This window comes from Squalius cephalus (genome assembly GCF_949319135.1).
Source record: "Squalius cephalus genome assembly, chromosome: 21".
Classification (NCBI taxonomy): Eukaryota; Metazoa; Chordata; class Actinopteri; order Cypriniformes; family Leuciscidae; genus Squalius; species Squalius cephalus.
The window spans coordinates 3,209,820-3,233,165 of NC_137142.1; the positions used below are offsets into that span (position 1 = coordinate 3,209,820).

The 23,346-nt window shown below is 38.0% G+C and overlaps 1 protein-coding gene and 1 long non-coding RNA gene across 2 annotated transcripts in view; both read left to right on the plus strand.

The window, feature by feature from the left end:
- Positions 1 to 23,346, plus strand: part of mlip (muscular LMNA-interacting protein) — a 217,067-nt gene that overhangs the window by 70,626 nt on the left and 123,095 nt on the right. The gene's annotated exons all lie outside the window — the stretch shown is intronic.
- Positions 12,864 to 15,090, plus strand: LOC307149488. Its single transcript, XR_013819568.1, has 3 exons — positions 12,864 to 13,102; positions 13,713 to 13,830; positions 14,517 to 15,090. It is a non-coding gene; the product is annotated as an uncharacterized lncRNA (long non-coding RNA).

Genomic DNA, 23,346 nt, shown 5'->3' on the forward strand with positions numbered 1-23,346 from the left:
ATTTATACTTTTTATTTGAACGTGCAGCTTCCAGTAGGGCCTTCTGCTTAAGTGCATAGCTGTAGAACTCTTTACAGCTGTATCCAAAGTTGTTCTTGTTGTTCTTCTTTATGAGATCTACAGAGCACCAGTTTTGTTGGTCAGTCCATGCCGTCGTCATCAGGGAAAAAATTCTCTCCACAAATGCATTGGTAACAGAGATGCTTAAGAGAAAGGATGCAATTGCAGTCACATTTGGTGTATTTGTGTCTTGGAGCAAGGTTGACCACTTCTTAGCAACAGGAGCTTTTGTCTTTACAATTTCCTGTTGGCGTGGCAAAGTAACACAGTATTCTTCATACAGTTCATCTATGTCCAGTTTTTCCGTTATCTGAAGGATTTCCACCACATCACAAAGATGGGAGAATGTGAACTCTCTCTTCAGCCCCAAGGCTGCAACATTCTTGTGGTAGTTGTTGTCTGAGAAGTCGTACCATTTTTCAAGGTAGCTGAGTGCAGACTCATAGAAATTGGAAAAATCCTGTTTGATTGCTGCTCTCTTTTGGTCTGTGAACTGTTGGAGGACAGCACCGGTCTCAACACCAAAAAAGGTGTCCACTTGTCGCTGTTGAAGCTTTGTTCTGAGAGTGGACATAATTTCATACAGCTCACAGACAGTACGACCATCTCCCTCCAAAAGCAGGACCACTTCATGGAACATCTTCAGTCCATTATTGAGGAAGGACAGGTAAGCCTGTAACTCAAGAGGATGCCCCTCACTGTCTTGATCCTGTTTAAATAGTTTCCATAGCATCTTCGGACAACGTTCTTCCCCCAGCGACAAAAAATAAGCCTTTATTGCAGACCAGCTATCATGTAGCCTTGAGACAACAGGCCATATACTTAACCATCTTGTTGTTACGTGTCTCAGTAAAGCCTGATAATCTTGCTCCACAAATGAAAACATGGCTTTCAATTCTTCTGTGCGCTTTGAGGAGGATGAGAAGTGACTAAAAATCTTGTTGACTGTGGATTCAAAGTCTATTTCCAGTCTGTCTCCAGCATATTTTGCCTAGTTGTGCACAATGTGAGCCATACAGTTTGCCTTTATAATGCCAGAGTTTTCTGCTTTTAGTTTTTGGAAAACAGAATTGTGTTTGCCATAATTTACACTTGCATTATCAGCAGTGTAAGCAGAAATCATATCAAGCTGTAGGTCATTCTCATTTAGCTTGTTTGTTATCTGGCGGTGTATTGAAGTAGATGATTCGTCACTGTCTTCATAAAAATCAAGCAGCTTGCTTTTTAATCCCAGCTCTGGTGTCCAGTATCTCAGTGACAGTGGGAAAAGTTTTGTGCTGCCGTGATTTGACGCGTCGGAAGCCACAGAAAAAAAAGGCGTGTGTGTGATTTTTTTTTTTTTGAGCTGAACCAGCGGTGTTTTTAATTCTCTTAAACAGCTTTCCACAGAGGAAGGTGCAAGGACGTCTGTTATTATGGATGCTGCTTTCGTTCGACCACATGACATTTTCTTTGCGATCTGGAAAAATGACTGGGGCTAGCTTTCACAGTCGGAGGATATGTATGATTGCGCATGCTGCACACTGTGATAAACACTGGTTACCTCAGCTGCTGTGATTTTATCAACCTGGCCATCCTCCTTGAATATAAGGAGCGATTCCATTGACTTGGACGTTTCTTTCTGTTGTTTTCTTTTCTTGTGTGATTCGCATGTGCTGTGACGCCTAGCGTCATATTCTCCTCCATGTGAAATAGAAAAGCTGCTTTTACATAGACTGCAAAACACTCTTTCGGTATCCCCTTCTATCGGCCTCACCCAGGTATATGTCCTAGCCCAGTCTTTACTAAAAGAACATTTTCTCTTTTTTGTTGCCATTATGCCGCCTTGTAAAAATTGAATTTAGGCTATTATCTATTTGTTTTCTGACAGGGAACACGGAACGAATCACCGCTCCACATTTTGATTGACAGCCATCATAACCTACCAGTGACCGTGTTTACTCCTTTCTTTTCAATCATTGGATAGGATTTAAAAAACGACTGTTGTAGTAGGCTGTTAGTAGGTGAAAAATTACGCAGCAAAAAGAATAAATAAAATGCTTTCTTATAAAGGCAAAAGAACGCATGCACGTTTTCTTAATATGGTAATTAAAAACCAACCGACTGATGAAAATGCGGGACATTTTCTCAATGTGCGACGTGCGGGACAAGGGGTGAAAATGCTGTGCAGTACAACGCAAAGCGGGACGGGTGGTCACCCTACTTCAGGGTGCGAGGGCAAGTACGGGAGAAGGAGAGAGTGAAGAAGAAGAAGAAGAGGGGGGAGATATCACAGGTGTCGAGTTTGTTGAAGCCGGGACAATATTGGATGAAGATAATGGCTTGGAATACCAGCTGCCAAAGCATCAACGTTGTGCCTGCCACCTTCTCAACCTGATCTCCATTTCTTGAAAGCAAATGGAAATCCAGTGTACAAGCGGCTGTCTCGTTCAGCATCCAAGTGTTCAAATCTGTGGAGCAAAAGCTCAAGATCTTCCACAGCTGCTGAAATCATAGAGGATAACTGCAAACTTCAGCTCCTGAGGTCCAATGTGACACGGTGGATCTCCCTCTTCTTTCCCGTGGATTGTGAGAATCCTAAGGGAACAAGGAGAAGGAGCAGTTACAGCTGTCTGTAGTGCGCTAAAGATACCTATGTGTGTACCTGCCTTTTTATTTTGTAGATTTATTGACTGCAATATGAGGTAGCCTCATATAATTGAATTAATGCAGTTAAGGATGGGTTTAAATTGGCTTAATGAATACTTTCCCACTATGAATGAAATGCTATATTCATTAATCGCTCATTTTCTCATTTCAAGTCTGCTTTTCTGGCAGAGTATACAAAGACCATGAGCCCATTTCCAAAGGCGCTTGATGTTCTTCAGGGAGAGGCCAATGTGCATTTCCTCCAAGTCCTGTAGAAAAACATTTTGGACAGATGCTCACAGATCCAGAGCTAATTGCTGCTGCCATTCTCGTCCCCAAATTCAAGACCTGCTGGACAAGTGATGAATGTATCCTAAAGCTGGGTAAGTCTTGCACTGTTTGCTTTACGCTTATAATAGTGAAAAGTCCGGCATTTGAAGTGTTCTTAACTTATTGCAAACAAAATGACAATATTTATTGGTATCCTTATATTTTGTGTTCAAAATAATGTTATAAACCATCTTAGAGAATGTTGACATCTAATTTGGTTTTGTATTCCATAGGCTTGGACTATATCAAAAGTCAGCTGTGGTGAATGAAGGTGATACCTCCCATTCTTCTTCTTCAGAGGAGGACTTTTTTCCAGCAATCAAGCAGTCCAGTTCCCAAGAAAATACCAAACAGCTGGAGACTTAAAAAAAAAGAAAAAACACAAAGACTTAAAACACAAAAAAGGGCACGTGTTAATTCCAAGAACTTTGAAAATCAGCTTCTTTTGAAGCTAAACAAAGGTTTCTGGTAGTTTTGGATCATGAAAACACACATTCACACTGATACTCATGTGTACATACATACACCCACCCACACCCACACACACACACACACACACACACACACACACACACACACACACACACACACACACACACACACACACACACACACACACACACACACACACACATTGATGCTAAAAAAAGAAGGTTCTGGTTTTGAAGGGTCTTAGGGTTTCACCCAACATCAAGCACACACAGACTTTGATCACTTGCGTTCTCTCTCTCCCTGTCCATCCCAGACACACACACCCATTTTTTTCACTCACTCACTGTCCTACGTTATGACACGTTACGCATTACAGAAGGTGTGTATATATGTCCTATACACAATTACGTTATGACACGTTTCAGGACAAATCCATGCACATCGATTTGAGGGCATACATCACTTGCCATTTATCTTTTGCTGGATGTCTATTGCCTATTTGCATATCAATAAAGATTTTTTAAATACAATGCACATTGAAGTTGTAATTTCTCCAACTTTTAAATTGTGAGCCTGACATATTACATTTATTATCATTAGCACTCCATGATCAAAGATTTACTAGCTGTCAGTTCATTTCTTATGCGCTGCTGTATAGTGGTTGTTAGTTGTAACTCTAAAAGTATGGGGAACTTCTTACTTAATGTCTGTTTAGTAATTACAGTTTTTTACAATCACTTTGTTACTATTTTCAGAACCTTGATGTCATTTTTCACAACTCTAGACACAAAACTCACAACCAATGATCAAAATGCACATTTTTCAAAACTCTAACCCTTTTCTCAATTGCTTGGATACAATACACATAAAACTTAGATCATTTGTTCATTCAACAAAAATCACCTGTTCAATATGACACAACTTAACATCAAAGTACTACTATTTCAAAAGGCAATTCACACATTACAATTCAAATGAGTGTCTATTCATTTCCTTACAATGATCTAACTATCAATTGATACAACTGCTCAAAATGATAAGTAACTGTTGCATTACTCTGAATGCATAGTTGTATGGAAACAGACAAACAATGTTCCATGTTTACTGTAAATCATGAAAGTTTCAAGATAACGAGATTTATTGTCACCAATTAGCGTGGAGCATGACCCAATTAGACTACAATATCCATGGATGTATCCTAATATTTTATCATAATGCTTCATCAGACACTGTGTCTACACTCTCAGAAAATAAAGTACATAATTGTACCTTTAGGGTACAATGGCTTGTCACTGGGGCTGTACCCTCAAGGGTACAATATTGTTTTTAAAGAACTTTAAAAGCTTTAAAAGAAACAGTACATATATGTACCTTTTAATGCTTTTTGACACTCAAAAAGCTACATATATGTACCTTGAGGTCCAATAAATAAGCCCTATGGGGTACGTTAGTGTAGATTGTACCTTGGGGAACTGAAATGGACTCCTACTTTACCCCTATTTCTGACAGTGTATGGTCCCAAATACTGTACCACCTTTTCAGACTATTTACAGTATTGACAGCACTGCACTGTATAGATAATCACTCCTGTTCTGTTTCTTACAGTACAAGCAAGCAAGTTGAGGAACACTGCATTTGATGTTTTACAGTACTGTCTTTTCTCTTCTATTTCTTAGCTAATTATTTTAGCTTTGATTCAAATAAACCTATGCTGTGGTTGTACTGTAGTGTTTTGCATCAATATATTACAAACTTTGTTCAATGATTCCACTGTGTCTGTAGTATTCTCTCTACTACTGCAGTGCTTTTACAGAGATGTATTTACTGTACATGTAGTACTATAATGAAACCTGTATCACCTATTTTGTTCTACAATATTTAATGATTGTACGAACAATGACACAGTGAAACTATCGGTTGCTTGTGTGGGTGATCTATAGTTATGTTTCAATGGTATTTCACAGTAAATTTGTTTTTTGAACCAATGATTGTGCAAGTGCAAGATTTCTTTAAAGATGTGAATGCACAATGCAATTTTTGAACATTAGACAGCCTGTGTTACAAGTGATAACCGTTTTGAGTTTTGTGTCTAGAGTTTTGAAAAATGACATCAAGGTTCTGAAAATAGTAGCAAAGTGATTGTAAAAAACTGTAATATGTTATCCTTTATTTTCTTTCCAGAAGCCATATTTGAGCACACACACATACATGTAGATTCCTTTAAATGTTAAGGGGAAGATTAAAAAAGAGAAACTGGATCTGTGAATTCTCACAGAATCACAATTGAATTCATATCTTGCTACTCAGTCAGAATCTTATTAACCTGGAGTCCCAGTCTCTGTCACAATAACCATATATGTAATGTTTTAGGCCTATTGGTAGACATTTAAAGTGTAGGCAATGGCATATAAAGAACCTTTTTTCCATATCCACTTCAGTTTCTCAGCTTGCACTCTAGTAACATTTGTGTGGTCCAGGTAGCTTTGCATAAAAAATGGTTGTCATTCACAAGGCTACTTTTACTTTTATACTTTAAGTAAATTTCCAAGCCTGTACTTTGTTACTTTTACTTGAGTAAAGAAGTTAAATCAGTACTTCTACTTTTACAAGAGTATTTTTTAACACAAGTATCTGTACTTCGGGAAGTGAGTACTTTTGCCATCTCTGTAAAATATTAAACTCTGTGGCCAGTCTTACTGTTTTCATAAACTTCTCAGTCATTACACAGCTGAAAACAAGTGAAGTGCAGTTGATCAGGCTGGTGATTGCCCACCCAAGCAATCAGGACCCAGGTGGGCCAAATCCCATTTCTGCCAGAACAAATTAAAGAGCAAGAGATCCTGGCACCACTTCAGTGCACACTGAGCTGAGACACCTCCCAATACTTACAGCAACTGACTTTCAAAAGCTACACTTCAAGTCTTCATAGTCAGAACTGTGGACTGGTGCCAAACCTATAATCACGTTTCTTTGCTTTAACCAATGTGCTAATTACAGGTTGGCCATAAGAGCCCCAAAACCAGTTTCAAGCTGAAATTTCTAACATCACCCAGCGGTACGGTAGCTTTTCATGATAACCTATTTGTACAGGTGGTAAAGCCTGCCAAAAAACTTTCTAAACATGTGAACTACAACTTGTAGTTGACCATAAAAATCATGATGGCATCCCACATGAAAGTAAAGACTTGCTACTGTAACTTTTTTACTGTAAAAATCATGATAAATCATAGCGACTACAAACATTATGTTTTCATTAAAAAGTCTCCACTCAGACTTAAGCAGCTCCCTTGCCTGTAATTTTGATCTAATTACGGGAAGGGTTTATTGAGTGGACGAGAATCTCCAGTGCTTCTCAGTTCTCATTAGCCCTCACAAACGGTCTGTTTCATAACAAGCCTTTTAGACACAGAAGCAAGTCGGCAGCTCGTGTGCTTGAACAGACCAGATTAACAACATAATTGTCTCCATAGTGGTGTAACAAAAATGTCACTGATATTTAAAATGTCTCATTATAAGTGTGTACAAGTGAACCTTTCCTAATGGATAAAGGACAGCCTCTCAAGACCTTCTTTAATAAGCTTGTATTCAGTTCACCTCATTTATTGTCCTCTAAGTAGAAATTCAGATTTAAGCATTCACAGTTTCTTTGTGGCGTATTGAAGACGGGCAAAATAAGAAACGGTCTCTCAAATACATGGGTGAGTCAATAGAAGAGTTAAACTCAAACGTTGCTGCTAGCCGGTCGACAGATAATGAGGAAGATGCTGAGCGTGATGAACCTGCGAGAGCCAGATTTAGCGCTTAAGTCTGAGCTCAGACAGATCTTTACTTTCCACTTGTGTAGATTGATCAACAGAAGACTGTTATTTGAAAACAGCCAAGTTAGTTTAGATTAAACTCTTGCATACTAATTTATTGAATCCAGATTAAAGGCTGATAATGTTATTGTGGACTAACAAATGGTGGTGATTTACTGTCAATAACTGCACAATTAACCACATGTGCAAATAGGTTGGACACTCCAATATTTAAAGGGGTATTTTGCATGTAATAAATCAAAATTTTTTTTCCCGAAAATCGCAAATTTACAACCCACATAAACAAGTCCCCTGGTTTTATGCAGTAAAATTGTCTCTTTTCACCCCATGTGGCACTTTATGTGTGAATTGCTCTATACATGTGTCTCATCCACATGTAATACCATCATATACTGATGCCGTATGGGAGGAGAATAGAGTTCAAGTAGTAGCCAAAACATCCAGACGTATTTACTATTGACTGTCTCTCAAACCATCTCCACTTAGAGTTTTGTGTGATCAGATTGCGATCCATCTCAAATGCATTTTGGACATGATTTGCACTTGGTCTTGTCATGATTGGATAGTTTTTTGATTAGTAAAAATGCAAGTGACTATATAAATACCCTTTAAGTAACATGACTGACTAATTCATAATAACGATAGACCCAGCAATTCCTCCTCCCCCAGGTATTTTGAGCAGTAGGATTATATAAAATATATAATATAAAATTAATATAAAAGTATATAAAATTGCAAAATAAACATTCATTGATCAGTACATTTTACTTTTAATACTTAAGTACAATAAAAATCAAGTATACTTTTGTACTTTTACTACAGTTGGAAAGGAGTACTTAAAAAACTTTTACTGGAGTACGATTTTATTAGGGTATCTGTAATTTTACTCAAGTGTCTGATTTGTGTGCTAAAAATGCCGTATAAAACAGCTAAAAATGAAGCATAAAAACATAATTCAATCAGGTAGGCTAAAGCTTTAAGCATAAAAGGTTCATGGCTGTAGGCTACATAACTTTACAAACATTTATCAAATAAATATCCTTTAGTGTCTATTTTAATGTGCAGCAGCTTTTTCCACATAATGCTGTTTTCTCTAATCCAAACTGTTACGTTTCTTAATTAGTGTAATGAAATTAACACTATTAACACCACCTCTGACAGTTGAAGAGGAGATGGCCACAAGTATTGGAAGAATATTAAAATCCAGCAGGAAAAAGAATAACTGTTGGAAATAAAGATGACCAAATAAACTGAATAATTTGTGTTTATTTGACAGTTGTGGTGGTTACAGCATATATCTCTACCCTTCCATCTGGCATCCATACAGTAATCTGTTCTATTTTCGGAAGGTGTGATGATGGGAATATGCGTGTCATCAATGCATCCAGCCACATTGGAAATCCTATAAATGAAATTCAAATTATTAAGTTACTGAGGTCACAGCAAGATGTTACCAAGTGAACGTCATTTATCAGATTATCCTCATTTAAAATGATTTCAACACCACTGAGCTGCAATCCTGTGAATCTCCTCTTAGACGCTGTCTGCATGATGAGAATATGCGCAGTGAATGAATGTATCTGCACTGCAAAAAAAAAAAATGCTTTTCTTACTTAGTATTGTTGTCTTGTTGTTTCCAGTAAAATTATCAAAAAATTCTTAAATCAAGATGCATTTTCTACAAATGAAAAATTACATGAGGTATTAAGTCTTGTTTAAACTATTTTACTAATTGTGATTATTTTCCCTCATTTCAAGGTTAACATAATCAGAGTTTTCACTCAACCCCCAACCTCCCCCCCCCCCCGCTCCCCTCCTCATCCTCCTCCTCCTCCTGTTTGCCCTTGCCTTCTACCCTGTTGTGTTCTGGATTGTCTGCCTGTGTTTATGACCTTTGCCTGCATGTTTTTGGACATTGGATTATCCCTGTAATAAAATACGGTGTTTGGATCAACCTTCGTGCATGACAGCGTTACTTTACTTGTTACTTGAAAAAGTAATCTGATTACATGACTCGCGTTACTTGTAATGCATTACCTCTGACATTAATAATGATTGTCTTTATTAATTAACTTAAAACCACATGTTCCACGAGGTCCTTGTTTGTGTGAGCATGAATAAACAATTCCACTTCGGCTTCAATTAGTTCCAATTTTTTTTGGTCTCTTAAAGTTTCAGAACAATTGCTGAATGGAGGATGAAATCACCTGAGGAAAATGTGATATTACTTACAAGTCCAAACCACTGCACCATGGATTTACACTAAGAGAAATCTGAATTTGCACAATCGTTCATCACCTATACCCTGCCAGGTCTGTCCAGTCTCTCAGTGCATGCTGAGCCAGAGCCATAGTTAACAGTTAATTAAAGTTAATAACAGTTAGTTTATAATACTATTTTAAACTTATGTTTGAATATAGCAAGAATTGTATGTCGAATTGTAGATTTATATGTGATCTTAGCAGTTGAACTGGCAAAGGTCCGCTATTCTCTGTTATGAAAATGAATTCTAGGGGCCCTCAACAGTTTCAGAAAAATGATGTAGGATACAGTATAATTCTTTTATAGAATTTTTGGCCATTAAAAAATATTATTCACAAATCTTGCTCTATGTGGTGCATTATTTCAATTCATGGTCCCTCTCCAAATAAATAATTTGATCCTTCACTCGGTTGAACATTCGGAAACCGAACAACTGAGAGAAGATCAGATGGTGAGTGACTTACTGGGAGAAAATTTAATCTGCTCACAGAGAGAGAAAAGGGTAAGGGAAAGATATCTCTTCTAGGTGAATTTATCATTTATTCACCCTCAAGCTGTTCCAAACCTGTGTGGATTTCTTTCTTCTGCTGAACACAAAAGAATATATTTTGAAGAATGTGGGTAACCAAACAGCTGTGGGCCATTGACTTCCATAGTATTGTTTCCCCCATACTATTGAAGTCAATGGGGCTCATCAACTGTTAGGTTAGCCATATTCTTCAAAATATCATCTTTTGTGTTCAGCAGAAGAAAGAAATCCACACAGGTTTGGAACAAATTGAGGGTGAATAAATGATGAGAGAATTTTAATTTTTGGGTGAACTATCCCTTTAACAGTAATGCAGGTCAAAATTAACTATAATAAGTATTCAAAGAAAAAAAAAAAAGATCAGGAACAAGGAACAGAAAAACATAGGTCTTTGATTAAAGAAATACTGAGAACATGGCATGTCAGAGACGGTGTTCCTGTCTGAACTTAAGTACAACATGAGGAATATACAATCATGCGAGTTGAAATTGGCATTCGAGGATGTGATTTCTTTTTTCCTGCAATTGTGATTTCTGAAGTAGCATAAAAATCTGTTAAGAGCAAGCAAATATGTGTTGCTTATCTTCTTTGTGGTGGAGAAGTGGCTGGATTGGCACATCTGAGCAAAATTAAACTGGGTGATAATGCCATGAAGGGACTTCACAACCCGCAGTACACCAGTGAGTGCAAGTCAATCCTGAAGACGGATTCATACGACCTCAGCACAATTTTTATTCAGAACTATGACACTAGAAGAAGTTTCCACTTTATTTTGTTCAAAACGAGGTTTCAAGCCAGATTATAAGGTTATCTCTCAAAGACATCTAAAACAGCTCAATAGCAGTTTCTTCTGTAGTAGAGAAACAGATGTGGGTTGTAGATATTCTTTAGATAAGATGTTGTGACTGCAGAGGTTTACTCCAAACACAACTTGGAGCGTGCCATCACACTTCCCATGTGTGATTGCCGTGGTATGAAATATTTAAGCCAGTATCTGTGTTATTTGTGATACCAATTGACATAATACTCCCCTTAAAACAATCATCTGCAGAACTAGTTTCTTGCCCAAATCATACAGTAAGTGTTCGTGTGCGTGAGTGTGACCGAGAGAGAGATTAAGTGTGTGAATTAGCTGAGCCTCTCAATAGTGTTGGCAGCGTCTCTACTAATGAAGTGAAGCTGTAATTTTAACTGTAATGTTACTACCTCACTACTGAGAAATGTCATGTAGCTTTTCAGGGGGCATTTACACAACACCATTTTTAACTAAAAACGGAAAACTTTTTGAGGGCCTGAAATTGCAATCTTTTGAAAATGGGTTTCAAGGAGCAAGTTTTTGAAACCAATAGCATTATCCTCTGTGATGGATTTTTAAAATTAATCATAACTAACATTTATTTTTCTTGCAGGATTAACAATTATATGATTTTGAAACCTGAAATGTCTCCAAACACTTTGGTCAAAGTCATTCAGTCAGTGAATCATCTCTGAATATAACAAAAGGAGGAATTAAACTAAACAGATGTGTAAATATATAAACTCATGACTTTGAGTAACAAAGATTCTACCTAGTAACAGAAGGGTTTGCTGAATAAGAACCAATCATATTGTAGGAAAATGATGTAATGAATAATGTCACCTTTGCCTTGCTCCTATTCTATAAACACTGTTGTAATCTTTTTGCTGGTGGGGTTCTCTCTGAAATTGGTCTGAGATCCTCCGGCCATGATGAAAGCATATTTTAAGGCATTGTCTAGAGTCTGTTTAGTTAATGCTGTGCAGCAAGTTATAGGAGCACAATTGATAGTGTTCATAGGGGTCAAGACGTTGACCGATTGACCATTGATCGATTAGGAGACGCAGGGCTCTACAGTGCGAGTAATTCACTCGCATTTGCGCCTAAAAATAGTTATGTGCGAACTTGAAAAATAATTTACGAGCACAGTGCGCGAGTGATCAACAGCGCGATGAAGCGAAGCATACCATTGATTTCACATGGAAAGCAAGCAAAAGGACGGGGTCGCAATGTTTCACATGGAAAACAATGATGGGATCGCAACTGCGTGATGTGAACTTAACATGATGACGCGCTTAACTTTATTCAAAAGAGAGCGACGATTCACAACCTATGTTCACAACCAATGAGCCAATCACTGAAATAGTGCGGGAATGTGCGGGAACTTCTGGATTTTAAGCTATGATTTTAAGTGAGAGAGTCAAGTGACTCCTCCCAACAATGCTAAAAATAAAGGTGTGAGAGCGTGTTATTGACTATGTCATGTTATTCGCTCTGTGCACAGGATGACGTGCGAACGTTCGAAATCTGTGTGGTGGGCGGGGGGACTTCCGGTTTAGGTTACTACTGGCGGTATTTCCGATGTAGATGTTGTTGAAGAGTGAGTGGCAAGCTATCAGTGAGTACCGTATGTAAAATGTTAACAGTAAATAAGAAACGTCTTACATATCAGCATCAAATTGGCAACTCTAAATTACATTGTAGTGTTCCTCGATGTGCCGTTTCATCGAGGTATAATTCTGAAGTCAGTTTTCATCGTTTTCCGCATCAGCCTGAGGTACGAGCTCAGTGGCTAGTCAAGATAAGACGCGATAACTTCACTCCTACCGATAACACCCGGGTCTGCAGTCGACATTTTAAGCTAGAAGATGTCATCACAACAACCACAGGACGTCGAAAACTTGTTCAAGGAGCTGTGCCATGTCTTTTTGAGTGGAACAATTTTTGTTTACCAGCGCCAAGGTGCAGTGTTTGGGAGCGCTGTCCTAAACGCCCCTCTCCCCCACCGGACCCCCTGTCAGAGACTGCTGGCTCTGATTGCGAGATGGAAGTAACGTTACCACTGGAGCATGACTCCTCTGTAACTCCGACGACATCGGTGACTCCATCTGAGTTAGTGGAAGAGAACGAAAAGTTGAAGCAAAAAGTCCAGGAGCTGCAACAACAGATTGAAACTCTGCAACTGCAATCGAGATTTGGTGTAGAGCGTCTTGCAGGGTCTGATGAGGACATTCGGTTTTACACAAGGTAGGTCCATGACCATGTCTATGAAAAATCGTTGGTAACACTTTACAATAAGGTTCATTAGTTAACATTAGTTAATGTATTATCTACCATGAACTAACACAGTGAGCAATACATTTGTTACAGTAGGCTATACATTAATCTTTGTTAATGTTAGTTAATACAAATCCAGCTGTTCATTGTTTGTTCATGTTAGTTCACAGTGCATTAACTAATGTTAACAAATACAACCTTTGATTTTAATAACGTATTACTAAATGTTATAATATTAACTAAGATTAATAAATGCTAAAGAAGTATTGTTAATTCTTAGTTCATGTTAAAGGTATAGCGGAGGATCTTTCCGAATTTTAGATAAGACCCGCCCTCTCCACTTTTTGAAAAGTTTGATTGATTCACCAGAATGATTGACAATTAGGAGGACCAATAGTATAGGGTACCCACCCGGAAGTAAAAAATCCTCCACTATACCTTTAACTAATGGAGTTAACTAATGTTTACTAATGAACCTTATTGTAAAGTGTTACCAAATCGTTTTGAAATCAATATGTCTACCATTACATCGAATTTCATTTGAAGCTAAATTAACCCAACATAATTGTTTCATTGCTAGATTTGCATCATACCAGCATTTCAAGGCCTTTTGGCAACTTGTGGAGTCAGCCGCGAATACCAAGATGGTGCGGGTCACCAGTGCCAGTGCAGCTGGTGCAACTCAACACAGATCAACAGTAAGCTATGTCATCAGGCTTTCGTAGATTAATGCATATTTACTATACTAACCCAGATAACACACACACACACACACACACACACACACACACACACACACACACACACACACATGCACCTGACTTCCATTACCCCCACTCTATACCCCCCAAACAGCACACTGCCCATCACCAGTAAACCCCCACCCAGCTGCATTCTGCACACTTAAGGCTACAATGAGAGGAGATGTCCTCTGAAGAGCTGGGTCTTCAAAAAACTCCTGAAGACCCAGCTCTTCAGAGAACATCTCCTCTCATAGCACTACTTACAACTAGTCTTGCTGATCCTAGCACTTACCACCTGTCTAGAACTGACACTCAACTGTTTAAAATCAGCACTCACTGATGCACTTATTCTTACTGTACTCCTTTTTTAAATAGCCCTAGAATTGTTGAGAGAATTGCTGTAAAACTTAAAACTGTTTACCATGTTGTTAGTCGCTTTGGTTAAAAATGCGTCAGCCAAATGTAATGTAATGTTATGTACAATGAATCACATTACAAAGGCGAATCATGTTACATAGTTCTGACCCATTTAAGTTCCATATTTATTTCATTAGGTGGTGTATCTACTCTTAAGTAGTAAAAATGTAACTGTAATTTTGCTTTTGCTAATATAAGTTTATTTTCTATAATCTCTTTAACAGAAACTTGAGCCCATAGACGAGTTACTTCTGTTCCTAATGCATCTCTCCGTTGGCCTATCTCTCCGTGATCTTGCCAACCGTTTTGGTATCCACCGCACCACTGTCAGCAGAATTATAACGACCTGGACACACTTTCTGTACTACCTTCTTAGTTCCATCAGGCTGTGGCTACCAAAAGAGGTTGTACAAGCTCACTTACCACCAGAGTTTTCCCCATACGCCGACACACAAGTGGTGCTGGACTGTACAGAAATATTTTGTCAAACACCCTCATCTCTTGTTCTGCAAAGTGAGGTGTTCTCCAATTACAAGTCACACACCACTTTCAAGGCCATGATTGGCACTGCCCCCCATGGTCCCATCACCTTCGTCTCTCCACTGTATGCAGGTTCTATGAGTGATAGGGAAATTTTCAGAATTTCAGGGATTACAAAATTACTCACAGCTGACATGGCAATTATGGTAGACAAGGGGTTTCTTGTGGATGCTCTTGTACCCTGCAAAGTTTACCGGCCTGCTTTTCTGTCAAAGAAAACTCAGATGAGTAAACAGGATGTTGAACAAACACAGTCCATCGCCCGTTTGCGGGTTCACATTGAAAGGTGTATCCGGAGAGTTAAAGAGAATAAACTGTTTGACAAACTTATTCCCTTATCTGTGTGTGGGAGTATTGATCAACTGTTCAGTGTGGCTTGCTTCTTGGTAAACTACCAAAATGGACCCCTTGTCAAGGCATGGGCAACTCAACAGTGAAAATCTAGACTGGCATGTGACTGTATTTTTCTCTATGAGCTTCCATATACTGCTTATATATTTTGTCATTTACTATGCTGTTTGTTTTTTTGTATCTTGTGATATACCTTTCAGAAAATTGTCTGAAATATTGACAATGTTTACATTTGTCATTTATTGTCTTTTACACTACCAGGAGGAACACAAATACATGAGTTAATTCAGACATTTATTATACAAAGACACAAGCTGTCATACTACACTCAACAATAACATGGCTCCTTGTATAGATTTGTAATGATGAACTATGTAAACTATGTAAATAAACATTGTGGTGCAACGTTTGACATTTTGTATGAGTTATGAGTTTGTTGATAACTAGTCCACATAACTGCACATATTCCAGTACTCAACAGTACTTTAATGCTTCTTTGCACTTCTGGTTGGATGTCAACTGCATTTCATTGGCTCTGTACCTGTACTCTGCTAAATGACAATGAAGTTGAATCTAATCTAATGTAATCTAACTACTAACACTGAATTCATAATAACAAAAGGCACCTTGTATAGGTTTGTTGTTTATATACATGTGTGTGCATTTTTTTAAAGAGGACTATTTACATTAACATTGATTTTCACACAAACATGTTTTGGGAGGTGGGTTGATTTTAAATTTTCATGCATGATGATAAATAAAAGTAGAAATAGAAATAATCTCCCCTCTCCCTGATGACAGCAGCAACCTCTGGGTCCCTGTAGATCCTTTGACTGATCATATCCTCCTCTGCACAAACAACGAAATCACACCAGTCCATACCTGTTAGCAGGAGTTGTCCTTGCACCTGCCAGTAATAACCGTGTTGCTTTTTTAGATTCATGTTGCCATTGTGAAGCTTTAGGTATTTACAGTCAACATAACTTTTTACATTGGGGCATTTCACTTCCACCAGGCCAAAGGGTGGGTTCTCTGTTGGGTCGAAAACAACCCCATCAGGGGAAGACCCTAACCAGGGGGCATCAGGGTGTACAACAAAGCCACATGTCCAGTAGTTAGTGTTCTTTGCTTTGCAATATTCTTGAATGGCAAGTGGCTCCAATGCCAGACCTCTTTTCATCAATGCCGTTTGTGCTACTCCCCTAATCATTCTTTCAGCAAGCTGACTGAAGACTGACTGCGAACATGACATACCTCCCTGAAGTGAGATGATGTTACTCTCATCCTTCTGACTTGGTGCCACTCTGTGGACATACTCTGCTCCCTTGTTGATTCTTCTATTTTCCTCGCTGTATCCAAGGAAGTCTGCAGAGATTGCAGATGCAGCTGCTGGTGGAGACTGCACACAAACTGGCATGTAGTGGGCTCCAGTTTGTAGCCATCTAAAGGCAGAGGTGGGGGTGGAGGAGCACCAGTGTGAGGAAGAATAATGCGGCTGACTGGCACTGGCTGCTGGTACGAAATCGGGCTGCCCTCCTGAACTTTTCCCAGAGCTGACTCAACCAACGGGACATCAGCACTGATGGACATGGTGGTAATGAGAGGTGCTATGTCCGCTGGAAAGCCTTCATAAGCTTCCGCCACCCTCAGGACATCAGGATCAGGCAGATCCCCCCGCATCGCTTTGTAGAGAGTGCTCCTAAGTAGAGTTGCATATCATAATTCAAATTGGACCGCTACGCACATTTACAGTACAGGCCAAAAGTTTGGAAACATTACTATTTTTAATGTTTTTGAAAGAAGTTTCTTCTGCTCATCAAGCCTGCATTTATTTGATCAAAAATACAGAAAAAAATGTAATATTGTGATATATTATTACCGTACAATTTAAAATAATTGGTTTTCAATTTATTATACTTTAAATTATCATTTATTTCTGTGATGCAAAGCTGAATTTTCAAGATCATTACTCCACTCTATCACATGATCCTTTAGAAATCATTCAATCATTCTTCTGATTTATTATGAGTGTTGGAAACAGTTCTGCTGCTTAATATTTTTTCATTACCTGTGATACTTTTTTAGGATACTTTGATGAATAAAAAGTAAAAAAAAAAAAAGAAAAAAAAAAAAAAGAAAAGAAGCAAATGTTTTAAAAATAGAAATCTTTTATAACAACAATATACACTACTGGTCAGTAATTTGGGGTCAGTAATTTTTTTTCTTTCTTTTTTTGAAATAAATCAATACTTTTATTCAGTAAGGATGTGTTAAATTGATAAAAAGTGATAGTAAAGAAGATTTATATTATTAGAAAATATTTTTTTTTATTTTGAATAAATGCAGTTCTTTTTAACCTTTTATTCATCAAATATATTAGGCAGCAGAACTGTTTCCAACACTCATAATAAATCAGAATATTAGAATGATTTCTGAAGGATCATGTGATAGACTGGATGTCACATGTGACACTGAAGACTGGAGTAATGATGCTGAAAATTCAGCTTTGCATCACAGGAATAAATGATAATTTAAAGTATAATAAATGGAAAACCAATTATTTTAAATTGTAATAATATATCACAATATTACATTTTTTTCTGTATTTTTGATCAAATAAATGCAGGCTTGATGAGCAGAAGAACCTTCTTTCAAAAACATTAAAAAATGTAATGTTTCCAAACGTTTGGCCTGTACTGTATATTTAGACAACCATAATCATATTAGTTGATTAATTCTAAATGAACAAGACATACTGGACATACCTGACACCATTCGCTACCGTCCTCTGTTTGGGCTTTGCAGACAGCACCACCATGTCACTCACACGGCCCGGCTTCACACCCTATCAATAATAAATGAAAAGGCATTTCAGAGGTCACAGAATGGGACTATAGGCAAATCTTGCATAAGCATGGAATTAAGCTGCTTAAAGTTTACCATAGTTCTTGGTTTGTGCCAACGTTGTTCGCTCTCTGTGCAGCTCAAAACAGGTGGTACAGCTGTGATGTTTAACTGTGAGTAATGAGCAGTCTGATACAGTAATGCTACATTATGATTGCATAAGGCTCTGCCAGCCACACAGGAGCACTCGGCCTCATAGAGCTGAACAGGGGTGGAGTCTTCAAGGACAATCTTTTAAAAAACAAAAAAGTGTGTTATAATCAGCAGAGATCACAAACTGATCAGATATCTAAAAGTCAAAGGTGCATTTTGCATTATTTTTCAAGTTAGCTACTATGAGTTAGAGAATGAGATTACTTTAGGGTTAGTAAGAAAGTAAGTTAAACAGAACACAATATAAACAGCAAAACAAATGTCTCAACAACCAGCTTCTGGGGTTTCATATAGGAATGGTAGGTCTACTAGAACACTAATAGGGCAGGCAAGTGTCATCATAGTGTTACCTACTTCAAACGTTTGGTTAGCTAGATAGTTGTCTAAGATGTTCAACTTGTTTAGGTAATTATACATTTGTTTGCCAGTTTTGCCAACCCATCATTGCCAAATTGAAGCCCCAGAACATAACTGGAACAGAACTGGTTGGATCAGACGAACAACTGAACTGTCTTTCATCCTACTCTGATGGTGTGAGGTTTCTCATGTTTCCTCAAAGGGTAACACGGATGCTGACTCTCCCTGTCTGTAGATCTTTACTTGATACTGGGGATAACCAAATACTGTCAATACATGTATCTGAACAACACAAATCATTCGTATATATTTATTCTATGTCAGATAGTAAAATGAACATATAATAAACCACATGTGACCAACCACTAAAATGAACCGTTTAATAAGTATTTTGTAAAGGTTACTTTCTAGCCTAACGTCACCTAGCATCATCGCTAACGTTAGGGCTACAGCTAGCTAAAGACATAGCATAACTTACCTTCATAACTGTCAATGAATGAAGAGACGTATATCTTGAAACCCTTTTCCCTCTTGCTCTTGGGAGCCGATGATGACGCTTGAATTATTCGGTGTACGTCGTTTATCGTTATCCTTGGCAGATGTTGAAGGGATCTGGTGTAAAAAGCCTTGTTTATCTGGTCCTCGTTTTACCTGACAGTTACCGGCGTCGTCGATGAAGCGCGTAACTTTAGACCGGAAATGCCATCGCCCACCAGTGACGTCTGACAATCATGGAACGTTCGTAAAATCAACTAGCGAATAGCCAGATATGATGACGCTACTGGAACACGCATCACGACAGATGAGTGATCTATTCATCAAGCCAACGCGCAAACTGCCGCAAATGAAATTGAAAGTAAGTCGTAGACGCTCAACACACAAATTATATTCATTAGTAAAGAAACGAAATGATATTAGACTACCAGTGCTGCTGTCGCTCTCTCCTATCGCTGATTATGAAATGAGCTTATGATCAATAAAATGCAGCTCATATCTGGTGCTTTAGGTGATGTGAACTCTGCATAGGCCTACATTAAATCTGCATATAGCGCGGGAATAGAAGATCCGATTTATATCATTTTTGCGAAAACACACTTATGTGACTAGGTGTAAATGGACTCGTTTTAATCAGTAAAAACGCGAACGTGAAGTGACCAGATGTAAACAGGCCCCTACACCATATAAAAGTCAAGTAAACACTTAAAAAGGCGGATTTCACCTCAGACGCGCGTCAATTTCGCTTCAAACTTTTGCTTTTTACGCGTGTCAATTTCGCTCTGGACGCGCGAATGGATTCAAAATGTTCAAACGCACAACTAGACGCGAATTTGACGCGATATTCGCGTTTGGTGTGAACGCACAGTTAGTGAGCTAGATACGCAACACAGTATGAAGCCTAGTCATTATCTCAAAAGTGCAAAAACAAAACAAACAAAAAAAACAAGGAACTCACGCACACTATACTTGCAAATGAGAATTAATTTTTTTTTTTTTATTCGCAACGTTTCTCACCAGAAGACCAGGTGCAGAAACTGAAGTTATACGACCAAAACGGTCGACACGGAGGACAGGAAGACGACAAAAAAATGTTGAGGACAACTTAATGTAGCCCCCTGCAAGTAGCCTACTGCAAAGGAAAAAAGCAAGCAGGCATTTGTTTTGTTTTTAGCACTTTATACTTTATTGAGGTGTTCATTCTTTTTAAATATTTTGAAGTAGGCTAACAATGATAATTGCATAATTATTAAACAGGTAGTTCACCCAAAATAGAAAATTCTGTCATTTATTACTCTCCATCATGTCGTTCCAAACCCGTAAGACTTTCACTCATCTTCAGAACACAAATGAAGAACTTTTTGATGAAATTGAGAGATTTCTTTCCCTCCATTGACAGCCTACACAACTACCACTTTGATGCTTCGAAAAAAAGTTAATAAAAAGATCATAAAACTAATCCATATGAATTGAGCAGTTTAATCAACTTTTTTCAGTGTGCTCCTATATTTCTTTGTGTGCTCCTAAATTTTTTCATTTAGGAGCACATGTACTCCTTGGGAAAAAAGTTAGCGTAGAGCCCTGAGACGTGCTAGAGGATAAATACTATTGAACGTTGATCAGGAGACGTTTACGGGCGTCGATTAGGAGATGACCCAGGTAAACCTAATTCAGGTGCATAGGGGAAAAATGTACCACACTTCTCTGTGTATACAACAAAAACAACGTTGCGTCTGTATGAGAAAAACGCATTTTTAGAACATTGTTGTCATAATCGTACGGTCAGTTAAGAACTATTTTGTTCTCTGCTGAACACATTTTATTTTATAAGCTGCATCTTACAAACAAACAAAAAAAAAATGCAAAGGAATTAATATTGCACATGAATTCATATGATTTTTTAAACAAGTCGGTTACACTTTATTTTACATTACATGTACTTACAGTGTACTTACCTATGAAAGTACTGGTTGATAAAAGGTAACCCTTTTAGCCCTTAACATGGGCTAAGTTTAGGCTCAGGGTTAGTACCTGGTTATTACCCAGTTATTGTAATTACTAGGCTATAATTTGAAGTCTTAAGTGTTTATTCCCTGATGGTGTGAATGAAAAATTTGAACTTTCTTGCTTTTTGTATTTTTTTATTTGTATTATTTACATATTTGTAATATTTATATTATTGGCTGCTTTTTTATATTTGTAATGCTTTTGTATAATTGCAATTCACTCTTTGAGTACTACTCCTGCTAATTGAATCCAGCTGATTATCCCTAATTGGTTATCTACTAAGAAAAGGTGAATGGTTGTTGTAATATGAGCACTGAATAAATCAATGTGCTGAAACATTTACTTGTGCTTGTGTATAGCTTTTAATTCAGTTGCACTTTTTTGCACAATGCTAGACCTTTTCTAGTCTGGATCAAATTCAGTTGGCAGTTAGCAATTCTTTTGATTGTTTGACCAGACTTTTTTTTTTCTCAATGCACCTGAAGTAAAATTATTTTTACTTATTTGAAAAGCAACAAATTTCATAGAATATCGAGAAAAAAAAGTGAAATTATACTTTTAAAACTAATTCCAATATGTGATTGCAAGACTTAATAGGCGAGTCAGTCATATAATCATTCATTCAACCAGTTCATTGGCTGATTAACACATGAACAAAGCAATTGACCACAGTCTTTATAAATATGTCATTGACTCACCCAATTCATTAAAAAAAGTAGAATCGTTCAAGGAAAAAACATCCCTCTGAGAGTAAAAAAAAAAAAAGTCAAAATTGACAATATTGTCTAAAAATGGTAAATTAATTGACACGTGTAGCAGGCAATGAGAACACTCTAAAAAAATCTTGGGTTATTTTTTTCTACCCAAATCCTGGGTTGAGCCTTTTGGGTAAAATTTTTGGGTTATTTTTTCAGTGTTTGGGTAGTTCTTGTGTTACCCAGCTCCTGGGTCAGACGTAACAACCCAATGTTTGAGTAGTTTTTGTGTAACCCAGATCCTGGGTGGGACATAACAACCCAGGAGTTGAGTTATTGATCGCAGGCTTTTGCAACCTTTTCAGGAGAGAGCAGTGCAGCTCCATCAAAATGGTGCGTGTCTTTGGTAAAATACAGGTTTGTGTGAATTTTTTGTATCTATAAATTTGTTATTGTTCTGTATATCATTTAATTTTATGCAAAGCAACATACAGGGGTGCGATGTGAGTCACCTAAATGAGTGTTGCGTCGATCTTTTCTCGTGATGGAAACAAAGATTTTATGATTTTTAAAAATAAAAAAATATGGACATTTTTTTTTAACCATATTTAAACGTTAAAATATGTTCTCAGAACTGTACACTGATTGCTTATGGCCAGGTTATGGAGTCAGTCATAGCATATTTAGGTTACGAGTGAAACGCAGGGTGGCAGTCTGAAGTAAGTTCCCCCGTTGAACATGACACAAGCTCCGGCACGAGATCCAGCGCTGTTACGGTTGAAACGGGACAACAGAGACTGTTCGATTACACTTGAATTACTTCTAAATGTTTACTTTCTAATATTGGGTTGTTTTTAACCCAGTGATTTTTAGAGTGTAGTTATGGTGTGGATCTAATCACACTTTATTAAACAAGATGGTAAACCAACAAAGCGAGGAATCCAAAACAATAAAAAAACAGCTAAAAATTATTATGTTAAAACAATAACTGACAACACCAGACTAAAACAAAGGACTATTAATACAAAAGGTCTAAACAAGAAACAGGTGTGGGAAATCAAAAACATGGCAGCAAACTCACAGGAGAAAATGTAGGTAGTGATACAGAAACAAGGAAGCAAATACATGTGGAAAAAAAAGTCCAGTAAAAATCTGACATTGCTTAACCCCCCACTAGGCGACACATGGTACCATAGACAAAAGACAGGCAACAAACTGTCATGGTGGAAGGAGGTAATGATGGATCCCAGGGGGAGGTAAGGAGGGTCAGGACCATGGAGTGGGGGACCATGACCACAGTGAAGCCAGTGGAGGAGATGACCATGGCAGAGCCAGCAGAGAAGAGAACCACAGAGGAGCCGTCAGAACAGGAGTCTTCCATGGAGGAGCCAGAGGAGATGGAAACCACCATGGTGTGACTGGATGAGTTGGAGACCATGGTGGAGGCAGCAGAGTGGAAGATCCCGGGAGTAACAGCAGAATTGGTGACCTCTGGGATGCCGGCCAAGCAGGAGACATAAGGGATGTTGGCTGAACTGAAGAACGTGGGTGA